General features: G+C 34.2%; 1 protein-coding gene across 2 annotated transcripts in view; it reads left to right on the top strand.

The window, feature by feature from the left end:
• The window catches only part of LOC145277012 (basic phospholipase A2-like), a 90,120-nt gene that overhangs the window by 9,197 nt on the left and 69,777 nt on the right, over positions 1-11,146 (top strand). The gene's annotated exons all lie outside the window — the stretch shown is intronic.

The raw sequence follows: 11,146 nt of genomic DNA, 5'->3' as shown, positions 1-11,146 counted from the left end.
AAGATGTCTGTTTATGAGAGAAAGGTCTGGTGTGTATGATTTTTTATTATTATTTATTCTGGAAAATATTTGTGTGGCTTTTCTCTTAGCATTCAATATGAAATATGTCGGATATTGCAAGGTTTTCAAAATGTTTGTAAGGTATTTGAATTCTTCGTCCAGATATTCAGGACTGCAAATTCTGAAAGCGCGTAAGAAGAAACCAATTATCATTCCTGTTTTTATTTTATTGTTATGGTGTGAATAGAAATGTATGTAATCGTTTTTGTGTGTAGTTTTGCGGTGAACTTTGAAGGATAGTTTATTATTGGATTTTATTATAAGTATGTCAAGAAAAGGTAATGAGTTATTATTTTCTGTTTCATAGGTAAACTTTATGGAAGGTTCGACTGAGTTTAATTTGTCTGTAATGATATTTATGCGCGTATTTTCAGGAAGAAAAATTAAGATGTCGTCAATGTATCTGAAATACTCTGTGTTTGGAGGTAATCTGAATTTGAAAGGACCAGATTCTAGGAATTCTAAGAAAAGGCAAGCTAATACTCCACTAAGAGGGTTACCCATAGGAAGACCAAAATTTTGTTTATAGAAATTGTTATTGAAATGAAAGTAAGTCATGTTAGTTATAAGTCTAATGATTTTTATAAGAGTGTCGGGAGGAAAAGGTAAGCTAATGTTAGATTTTTTTAAATGTTTAAGGAGTAGATTCAAGCATTTTTTAATGGGGACATTAGTATATAATGATGTTATATCTAAGCTGTGAATAGTTTTGTTTTGCACGTTAATGTTTTTTATTTTGTTCAGTAAATCTCCGGAGTTTTTTTTTTTTTTTTTTTTTTTTTTTTTTACAAAGGCATCACCACATTATCAAGGCCCAGAGGCCACTCAAGGATAAGGGTTAAAGAGTGTACAGTAGAAATTGGTCAATATAGTAATCATTAGTAATGAAAATTTGGTAAATTTAATAACTTATATGGAACGGCTCATCAAGAACTTATTTACTTTAGACTTGAACACAACCATATTGTAGTCAGCCGGAAAGCAGGAAAACGGAAGACAATTCCACAGGCGTGCAGTTCTAAGAAAGAAGCTTTGTTCATGGAATCTACGTTTAGGTTTAGCCACAGATAAAGAGTGGGGGAAATTATTGATAGTGTTTACAGCTAGACGAGTGTTTCTTGTGAAAGTTTGGCGAGGGGGGACCAAAGATTGAAGCTCAGTTGAACACTTTCCATGAAAATAACGATACATCAGAGACAAACTCGCAACATCTCTTCTGTGAGATAGAGGTTGCAAGGAGGAGAAAAGGACATCTCCTACGAGGCTACGAAGTCTATTTTGAACTCTATCAAGGCAGGACAAGTCCTTTCTAGCAGCTCCTGCCCAGATGTGGCAACAGTATTCCATCCTTGGACGTACCTGGCTCTTATATAGGTAGAGAATAGCATCAGCAGTGAGATATCTACTGGATCGATAGAAAGATCCCACCATTTTTCCAGCGGCCTTGGCAACAGATTTGATATACGTGTTCCATTTAAGATCAGGAGTAATGGTCAAGCCCAGAAGCTTGTCAAAACTTGAGGCCTCCTGAAGACGAGAGCCATTCATTTCAATTGATGACAAATGTGGATTAGAATGTTGATGATGTAAAGAGAGAAGCTTGGTTTTAGATGCATTAAAAGTAACCAGCCACTCCTTTCCCCATTGTACTACGTGCTCAAGATCAGAGGAGAGAGAATTGGAGAGAACTTGGTCGTTTACTGTCTTAGATGTGGTACCATAAATGGTAGTGTCGTCAGCATAAATGTCTACAAATGATGTAAGGATATGATTTGGAAGATCATTAATGTAGATCAGGAAAAGAGTTGGGCCCAGGATGGATCCCTGAGGGACACCGGCATTAATACTGTGAGCTTCTGATTTTTGCCCCTCAACTACTACTCTTATGAACCTATCAGAAAGAAATGATTTAATAATTGAGAAGACTTTTCCAGCTATACCATAGCTAGCGATCTTATGAAGTAAACCTTTATGCCATACCCTATCAAAGGCTTTAGATATGTCAAGAGCAATTGCTCTAGAAAGATTGCCACCGTCGAGAGATTTGCTAATCCTATGCGATATAACTGTAATGACATCTGCTGTAGATCTAGCAGAACGGAAACCATATTGAGTGTCACTAAGAAGGTTATTTTTGTTGAGATGTTTGATTACTTCTGTATTTAACACAGATTCTAGCAACTTACTCATGACGCACAGGAGACTTATTGGCCTGTACTGAGAGGGGGATGAGCGATCACCTGAATTCTTAAATACAGAGCATACTGATGAGGTTTTCCAGGGAGATGGGAAACTATTCTCCTTAAGACAACGTTTAAACAGTTTTGTAAGTATGGGCGCTAATTCAGGTTGAAGTTTTTTGAGTACTATAATTGGAATACCATCAGGGCCAGTTGCTTTACTCGAATCAAGGTTTTTGATTAGCTTCGCAACATCACGTACCGATATACGTATATCACATAGCGTATTTTCTGATACAGGAGGAAATATTGGGGGTTGGCGGTCTTGGTCGCAAAGGGTAGAATTTGCTGCAAAGTTCTTGACAAAGAGTTTGGCTTTGTCTGATGCTGACGAGATTACCTCAGGTCCATTGATAATAGTTGGGATGGAGCACACGCTTCTGTTCAGGATTCTGTTTGCTATTTGCCAAAAACAGTTCTTTATGTGGGAGGTGCTGATAGTGCCCAGTAGTGGAGTCAAAACGTTGGATATGGCACGTGCAATTTTGTGTGTGGCACTACCGATGCCGGATATTATAGGGCGCATAGGGATGTCTGGTTTGTGAATTTTTGGCAGGCCATATAGTGATGGAACATTGGGGTGGTATTCAATGTTTAACTGTGGACACAGGTTAACTTTCTCACACCATTCAAACACCCCCTGTAATAATTAACACATAATCTCAATCAATAAATTACATAAAAAACACTAATTTCATTCCTGTTACAAACTTATATTTAAATTTCAACAGATATATCTTTTTTCCCAATAAGAATATAAACTTGCGTTCATAGTTTTAAAATTAAATTAACGACTATATGACGTCACTAAAATTTCCTTTCTCTTTAACAGCGCCAGCCCCCCTTCCTTTTTGAATTTCCAACATCAATTTTTCCGTTTCTCTTAAATAGAACTGCGTCACACTGTGCACGTGAAACTTTTTCAAATATTTTTTGTACTGGTATATTTTTTGGTTTCTTAATCTCATTCACCCAGAGGAAGTCTCGAAATAAAGACGAAACGTTGGTGAACACATAATACGGTTTGTTCCTTTTTTATTTTCTCTATTTTGTCGGAATACTATTTCCATTATTTTCATCATATATATATATATATAGTCTTATTTGTAAAGCCAAAAAGAGATGACTTAAACTGTGAGCTAAAAAATTATCATATTTCATAATTGAGCATTCATATATTGTTTTAACAAAAGCCAAGACATCAAAGAATGGATTGATAGCAACAAATAGTGTATTTCATCGTTAGCTAGAATTGTTTCAAGACTATTCGGACAAATTCAAACATTATGTCGTTTGAAAATTTTCACAAGAACAGTCTTTCTCCAGACTTATTGAATAAACCCCACTTTAACAATAAAACATTATGGAAACCATTTCCCTTATAAGGAAAAGAAAACAAACGAAAGTATTTTACCTATATTTCATCCTTGCAAAGTATATATATATATATATATATATATATATATATATATATATATTAAGCCCCAAACAAATTGCGATTATATAATAGACATGTGACTGTTGTTTATATAAATTATTTTTAGTATTACAAAGAAAGCATAAGTTTTTTGTCAAGTCGCATTGACCGAAATGTTGTCATTAATGGCAAAATTTCGGTTAATGAGACTTGCTTCATATTACACTATGTCCACTTATCATAAATTTGGATCGTGTAACTCAACGTACTTTGCCTCGAACAGTGTGTCATAAAAATGTAGGCTATTTAAGTCATTATGGATATAGCAATGGAAATATTTCGTTTCCAATTTAAAAATGATAATAATAATAATAATAATAATAATAATAATAATAATGAAAAGAAGAGACTAACGAAAACACTTGGCAATGGCTCAAAAAGGAATTCTAAACAAGGAAACCGAGTCACTGATGACAGCTGTACAAGATAACGCAATTAGAATCAATCACATCAAAGCAAGGATCGACACGACACAAGAAAACAGCAAATGCAAACTCTGCAGACAAAAACACTAAACAATAGACTACACAATAAATGAATGCAGCAAACTAGCCCAAAAAGAATATAAAAATAGATACGATCAAGTGGAGAAGGCAGTACATTGGCAATTGTGCAAACGATTGCATCTTGAACACACAGAAAAATGGTACAAACACAAACCGGCAGCAGTACTGGAAAATGAAAGTCACAAGATCCTATTGAGCATGGACATACACACGGATGACCCCATCCAAGCAAGAAGACCGAATATCATAATAGTTAACAGGGATGAAAAGTCCTGCCAGACTGTAGATTTTGCTGTTCCAGCAGACCGCAGAGTGAAGATCAAGGAGACTGAAAAGCGGAGCAAATATATGGAACTGAAACTAGAAAATGAAGAAAGTGAAGATGACATCACTAATAGTTGGAGCGCTAGCAACGACACCGAAAAACTTTGAAAAAAGATTAGAAGAGATTGGAATCGGGGGAGGGGGATGGCGGAGAAGATACAACGAATTTTAATAATGAAAACTGCAGAAATATTAAGGAAAACACTTGAATGTTTAAACTAACACCACACATAAACTACACATGAACTGGACACAGAAACGGCTACAGATGCAAAACACAAAGGAACATCACATGGAATCATGAAAACTGAAACTGTATAATTGTAAGATACGACCTTTTTTTTTCTGTGAATGACACCATAAATGGGCACCACACCAAATAATGAGGGTCAAGAAAATACCGAGGAGAGAAAGTACTAGCCAGACCTCCGCTGGATGAGTGCAAAGAGAACTGGGAGCTTAGGGAGGCTTATTGCAACCCGATTTCCAGTGGGGGGCTCGTTTTTTTTTTTATTTTGGGGCGTCGCGCGATATTTTAAATTATATTTCAAAACAATTATCGAATCTTAGGACATAAATATAGATACAATGTATCGTCATATTAAAAAGAAAAATCGTATCTTAGTGCATTCGTGTATCTATACATATATGAGGGTCCTTTCAAAAGTAATGCCTCCTATTTTTCACTCAGAAAAATGCTGAAGAGCTACGAACGCAGGAATGGTATAATTAATAGGAGCAATCTTTTGTGATCTAGAATTTATTTTTCTACATAGTCACCGCGATTTGCAATGCACTTTTCCTAGCGATGAATGATGGCTGAGCATGAGCGTCCGGAGCGCGATTTATCGTACGAGGATCGTTCCAAAAGTAACGCATTTTGTTTTTTGTTTTTGCTTTTGTTTTTATTTTTTTACTCAAAAAGTTGAAGAGCTACAAAAATAAGAGTGTTAATATTAAAATGGGCAATCTTTTGTGCTCCACAATTCATTTTTCTACATAGTCAATGCACTTTGGTAACCGTTTTTGATACCTCCGTCGTAAAAGCCCAGGGCGGGCTTTGTCACTGGAATCTTTGTCGCCACTCTGAAATCGACGAACCCATCTTCCAACTATGCTGACAGCAATTGCATCGGCTTTGTAAACGTTCGACAGACGCCGATGAATGTTGATCGGTTTATTTTTTTTCTGCATGGACGAATTCAATGACGCATTTCTGCTTCTGACGCACGTCCATAAAAAGGGTTGCTTTTTTAGTCTCACACTGTCAATAATGCAACAGAAGGATGAAACTATCAGATCATGAATTCATAAGTACAGTCATCATAACACTACAATTTTCAATTCTCTTTGATCCATTCAGGCGGAATAAAAAAATACGGCTAAAAGAAGGCATTACATTTGGAATGACTCTCGTATATAATGAAAATTTGAAGTTAACGCTCTTTGATTCGAGTACGATAGAATAACTCGCCGGGAGTAAATATAGATAAAGTCAAAATACAGACATTCGAGAATCGTAAATATTACAGTTAAAACGATGAACTCAATGGTAAAATATATAGATCAAATAAAATTAGATTGAGTATATTATTTATATCAGTTCCAAGAATTCAAATACTACAAATATTTGGCGTAGGATCATTTCTAAAACGATTTGGAATATTTTACAAAATAAATAAAATAGAATAAAAATAACATAAATTACAAGTAGAAATAATGAAATATTGAAATAATGTTAAATAACATAAAGAAAATCGATAATAGTGAAAATATATAATGAATTACAGCATCATAACAAAATGAATTAAGGAATAAACAAAGAATAATAGTAATAAGCAAAATAATGATATTGTAATATTTTATTTAATAGAATGATTATACTTATCAATTATAATCAGGAAAAAAAACAAAAATTAATATATATATATATATATTATTTTTTGTTTTTTTCCTGATTATAAGGATGACACGCAAATTCGTGAAGCGTTCCATATTTTTCCGACTACCGATATAAATGTAAATTCCTGTATATATTATACAAAAAATATATTGCTCTTATTTCGAGAAAGGTTTTTCCCCTAATAATAGAGCACTGTATGGGATTTCTTTTTCTACAAAAAAGTACAAGTATATATATATATATATATATATATATATATATATATATATATATATATATATATATATATATGTAATTCTGTAAACTTAAAGCAAGTATAAACATTAGTATTAATATTCATAAGACAATCCTAACCAGATGAAAAGGCTCAATATTTGAGATAGAGCATTAATATGAGCAATTGAATTTAAACTCCATGAATTTGAATTTACAACAAATTTATTCTTTGTCAAGGAATACAAACTAAATTTTTTCAATTTTCCTTATTCCTCTATGGATAAGTGCCATTCTTTGAAACTCCATGAAATAAAGAACAATTTTTAGATGTAATTTGTAAATTCTTATTTGCAGAGTATAAATTCAATTTCACACACACACACACATATATATATATATATATATATATATATATATATATATATATATATATATACTAGGCTATGAACAATTATATGTAAATTAAGCTACACAGAATTTTTCACGTTTCATCCTCGTAAAGATTTATCAGGTAGCCTGGAGAATCCTTACGTGAATGAAACCCGGAAAATTCTGTGTAGCTTAATTGCCATGTATTCCTTTCATAAACTACTACCTAACTCTACTCACGTATTGAGCACTATTGTAGTAAATACTTAAACTAGATACATAAAATATTAAATCCACTTATAAAATTTTATGCGAATACATGAAATATGTGTGTATTAGTGTGTGTATTAGTGTGTATATGTGTGTATATGTGTGTATTAGTGTGTACTAGTGTGTATATGTGTGAATGTATTTGCTCGTTTAATGTTGTTTACATGAACAACACGATCCAATTAGGTAGTAATAGAATAACCTTGCATATATATTTTTATTTTTAATGTCCTTGCCCCCTCTTCATTTGACCTTCTTAACCCGCTGACCTGGTCATTAACGGCTCGAATCCCTTGACCATTTGCAATTACCGCCTGAGGAGAACGTTGTTGTTTCTTCCTTTTCGGCAAAGCGCGAAACCAGCCAGTAACTGGAAACCACGTGTTTACATTCGCCACAGTTACGTTTATAGATAACCTCATTCATTAACATGGTATAACTATCACACATGTACATGAGTTATAATTCGCATTTCGACGTATTACAATTGACGGTTAGCAATGTTCACGGACTTTCTTACAACTACTAGTAGGCCTACCCGACGTTGTGCGGGGTTGTATGAGAAATTCTACGTTATTTTCGCCCCAATCCATAATACTATGTTGTCTTTTTTGTTCCTGTTTGTTACATTTCATAATATTCGATTGATGAAGTGAAACCGACGTATATACTCAGTATAAAGGGGAAGGATGTTAACTAAAGTGACATTAATTGAAATAATTTTGAAACTTCTGCACTTACCATTTCGATTTTATGCAAATATTGGTTCAGTCTCGCCCGGCAGTTGACGTAAACCGCCGGAATATGCCGAGCGCTGATCACTTTGAACAGCCAATGAAAAATCGATAAGAAGCGCACTTAGTAAATGGAAATCTAAGCAGACGACATTTAATAAATTGAAAGAAAAAACATACTTTTAATCAGGTACAACTTTAATCAATCTATAAAAAAATGGACGACATAAACATGAATTTACCGACTTTAGATAAAATGTTATATAAAATAGACATCTCTAAAATTATTAAAATAATTTGCTTGTGGTCACATGATATGACAACGCGAAAAAGTCTGCAGGGTGCATGTGACCGACTGGAGAAACTTTTTGAGACATTTGCCATAATTATTTCCTTGGAAATCCCCAGCAAAACGAAGCCCAAGGTAAACCGTGGAAATAGGAAACATAACGCTGGGTCTTCGGAGGATATGACCTCACTAAGAAGGAGTCCTTCTTGATGACTTTTTTTTCATAGGAGTCATCACTTATCAAGGCCCGCAGGCCACACGAGGATAAAGGTTAATGGATGTACGCTAGTTAGTGGGGCAATATCGTAGTAATTGTTAGTAGTGGAAATTTGGTAAATTGGATTACTTAAGGAGAACGGCTCATTAAGAACTTCTTCGCGTTGGACTTGAAAACGACCATATTGTAGTTAATTTGAGGGCATAAAAACGAAACATAGTTCCACAGGCCGTCATTCTAAGAAAGAATCTTTGTTCATGGAATCTAGATTTAGGCACAGATAAAGAGTGGGGGAAATTATTGATAGTGGTTTCAGCTAGACAAGCATTTTTCGTAAAAGTCAGACGACGGGGGACCATAGATTGGAGCTCAGACGAGCACTTACCATGAAAATTACGAAAAAGCAGAGATAGGCTCGCAATGACTCTTCTGTGGGGAAGAGGTTGTAGGGAAAGGAAAAGGGCATCATCCATTAGGCTACGAAGTCTATTTTGAACTTTGTCAAGGAAAAATAAACTGCTTCTAGCAGCTTCTGCCCAGATGTGGCAACAGTACTTAATCCTTGAACGTATTTTGCTCTTATATAGGTAGAGAATTGCATCAGCAGTGATATATCTACCGAAGCGGGAGAACGATCCCACCATTTTTTCCGGCAGCCTTGACAACGGATTTGACGTAAGTGTTTCATTTCAGATCAGACCCTAAAGCTTATAAAAACATGAAGCATCTCCAAGACGAGAGCCATTCATTTCAATTGATGCCAGGCGGGATCAGAGCGTTGATGATACTATACCAAATGTAACACTGACCCCCCCCTCCTCCAATAAAGTAATGCATTCTATCACCGACGATCACGGTCGTATCCGACTGTTGGAAAGTCTAAAGCAAATTTGGAGAAGAAGAGTTCCACACCTAACGATGAACCACAGTCTGAATTTTGTAGGACGAATGTTTCACCGAAAATATTTCTAAGAAAATATCATGTCCTCTAACAGTCCTCCCCCCCCCCACACACACACACAAAAAAAAATTAACATGGAAGAAAACATTTTTACAAAAGAAATCCCTCACAAAATTTAAAAAATCTTTCTTGAAATAAAAAAATAAATATTTAAAACTTACCAAAAAATATTTTTTAAGTTTTCCTAACTATTCTTACGTGAAAAAAAGTAGTAAAAAAATATATAACCAAATAAAACGTAATTAGTAATACCTACAGACACTAGCTTTCCTCCCTTCCGGGAATCATCGGTGAAGAGAGTTACGATTACAGCCGGTCGGGAGATTCGAACCCGGCCACGAAGCCACGTCTGACTCCATTAGCAAGAGAAAAACCGCACGGCCAACGTTAACCGCGAGAAATAGTAAAAATTAACACTTATATAAAGCGTAAATTTCAAGACAGCAGAGAACTATCTTATAATTATAAAATCATGATCTGCGCACATGAGCTTTAATGACCGACTTATTACATTTCAACTTAGAGTGTTTAACAATAAGATTGGACGCGTTCGAAATGAATGTTCATGTTTAGAGCACAATTTAAGCATGATACTTGACTTTTGCATTTAAACTTTAATTTAGGCTGTTATATATAAAAAATAATTCTATAAAATTAAAACTAGGTTCTCTTCAGTGCAATGTAGACAACAATGTACTGTGGACTAAGTCGCTACGGGAGAGCATGTGAAGATTCCTCCCGGTGCACCATCATAGGTCCCCAACTAGAGCAGGCTATCAATCGAAGTGATTGAAAATTGACGATTTCATCGATTTTGATTACAATAAAAATATGGGAGTATGAAGCATTCGTTCACTATCATTCAATCCCGGACAACGTAGAGTCTCCTTGCTAATATATATATATATATATATATATATATATATATATATATATATATATATATATTGGTAGCAGGTCATTATTCAAGCACGTTTAATTGAACACGACAGAGTTATTCTTTTTTTCCGATTTTTCTAGATATTTTTCCATTCGCCGAGCCGTCTTTTCATTTCAGCTGGCATGTTATATAAAATGACATTATACAATTCAGTAATGAAACATATTATTACAAAAGTTGTTGTTCGGTGGGTGTTCAGCCATATTCTTCGCAAGCGCTTTCTATCAGTGCATATATATATATATATATATATATATATATATATATATATATATATATATATATATATATATATACTTGTTTATTGTTATATAAACATGCTCACATCCCGCTGCTACAAATAGCCACTTGTTTCAATCAAACAACAGATATCATCAGGCAGCGACTTGACTATTCAAAAGTTCAATGAATAATGGATTTTTATTTTAGGTAGGAACTCTTTAAAAGTTGGAGTTAAAAAACTTAAAACACAGAACTTTAATTAAAAAAAAATGTAAAAAGGGGAGGGGCAATTTAAATAAAGTTAAAAGATTACAATGGGGAGAAAGTGATTGAAAATGGAAAAAAAAGGAATAGAGAAAGAAATAGAGAAAGAAAATAGAGAGAAAAAATAGAGAGAAAAAGAAGAGAGAATATATAT

The sequence above is a fragment of the Euprymna scolopes genome, chromosome 5, assembly GCF_053919585.1.
Source record: "Euprymna scolopes isolate OS-2025 chromosome 5, ASM5391958v1, whole genome shotgun sequence".
NCBI lineage: Eukaryota > Metazoa > Mollusca > Cephalopoda > Sepiida > Sepiolidae > Euprymna > Euprymna scolopes.
Note: the sequence above shows the minus strand (reverse complement) of the source record. Positions and strands in the feature narration are given on the sequence as shown.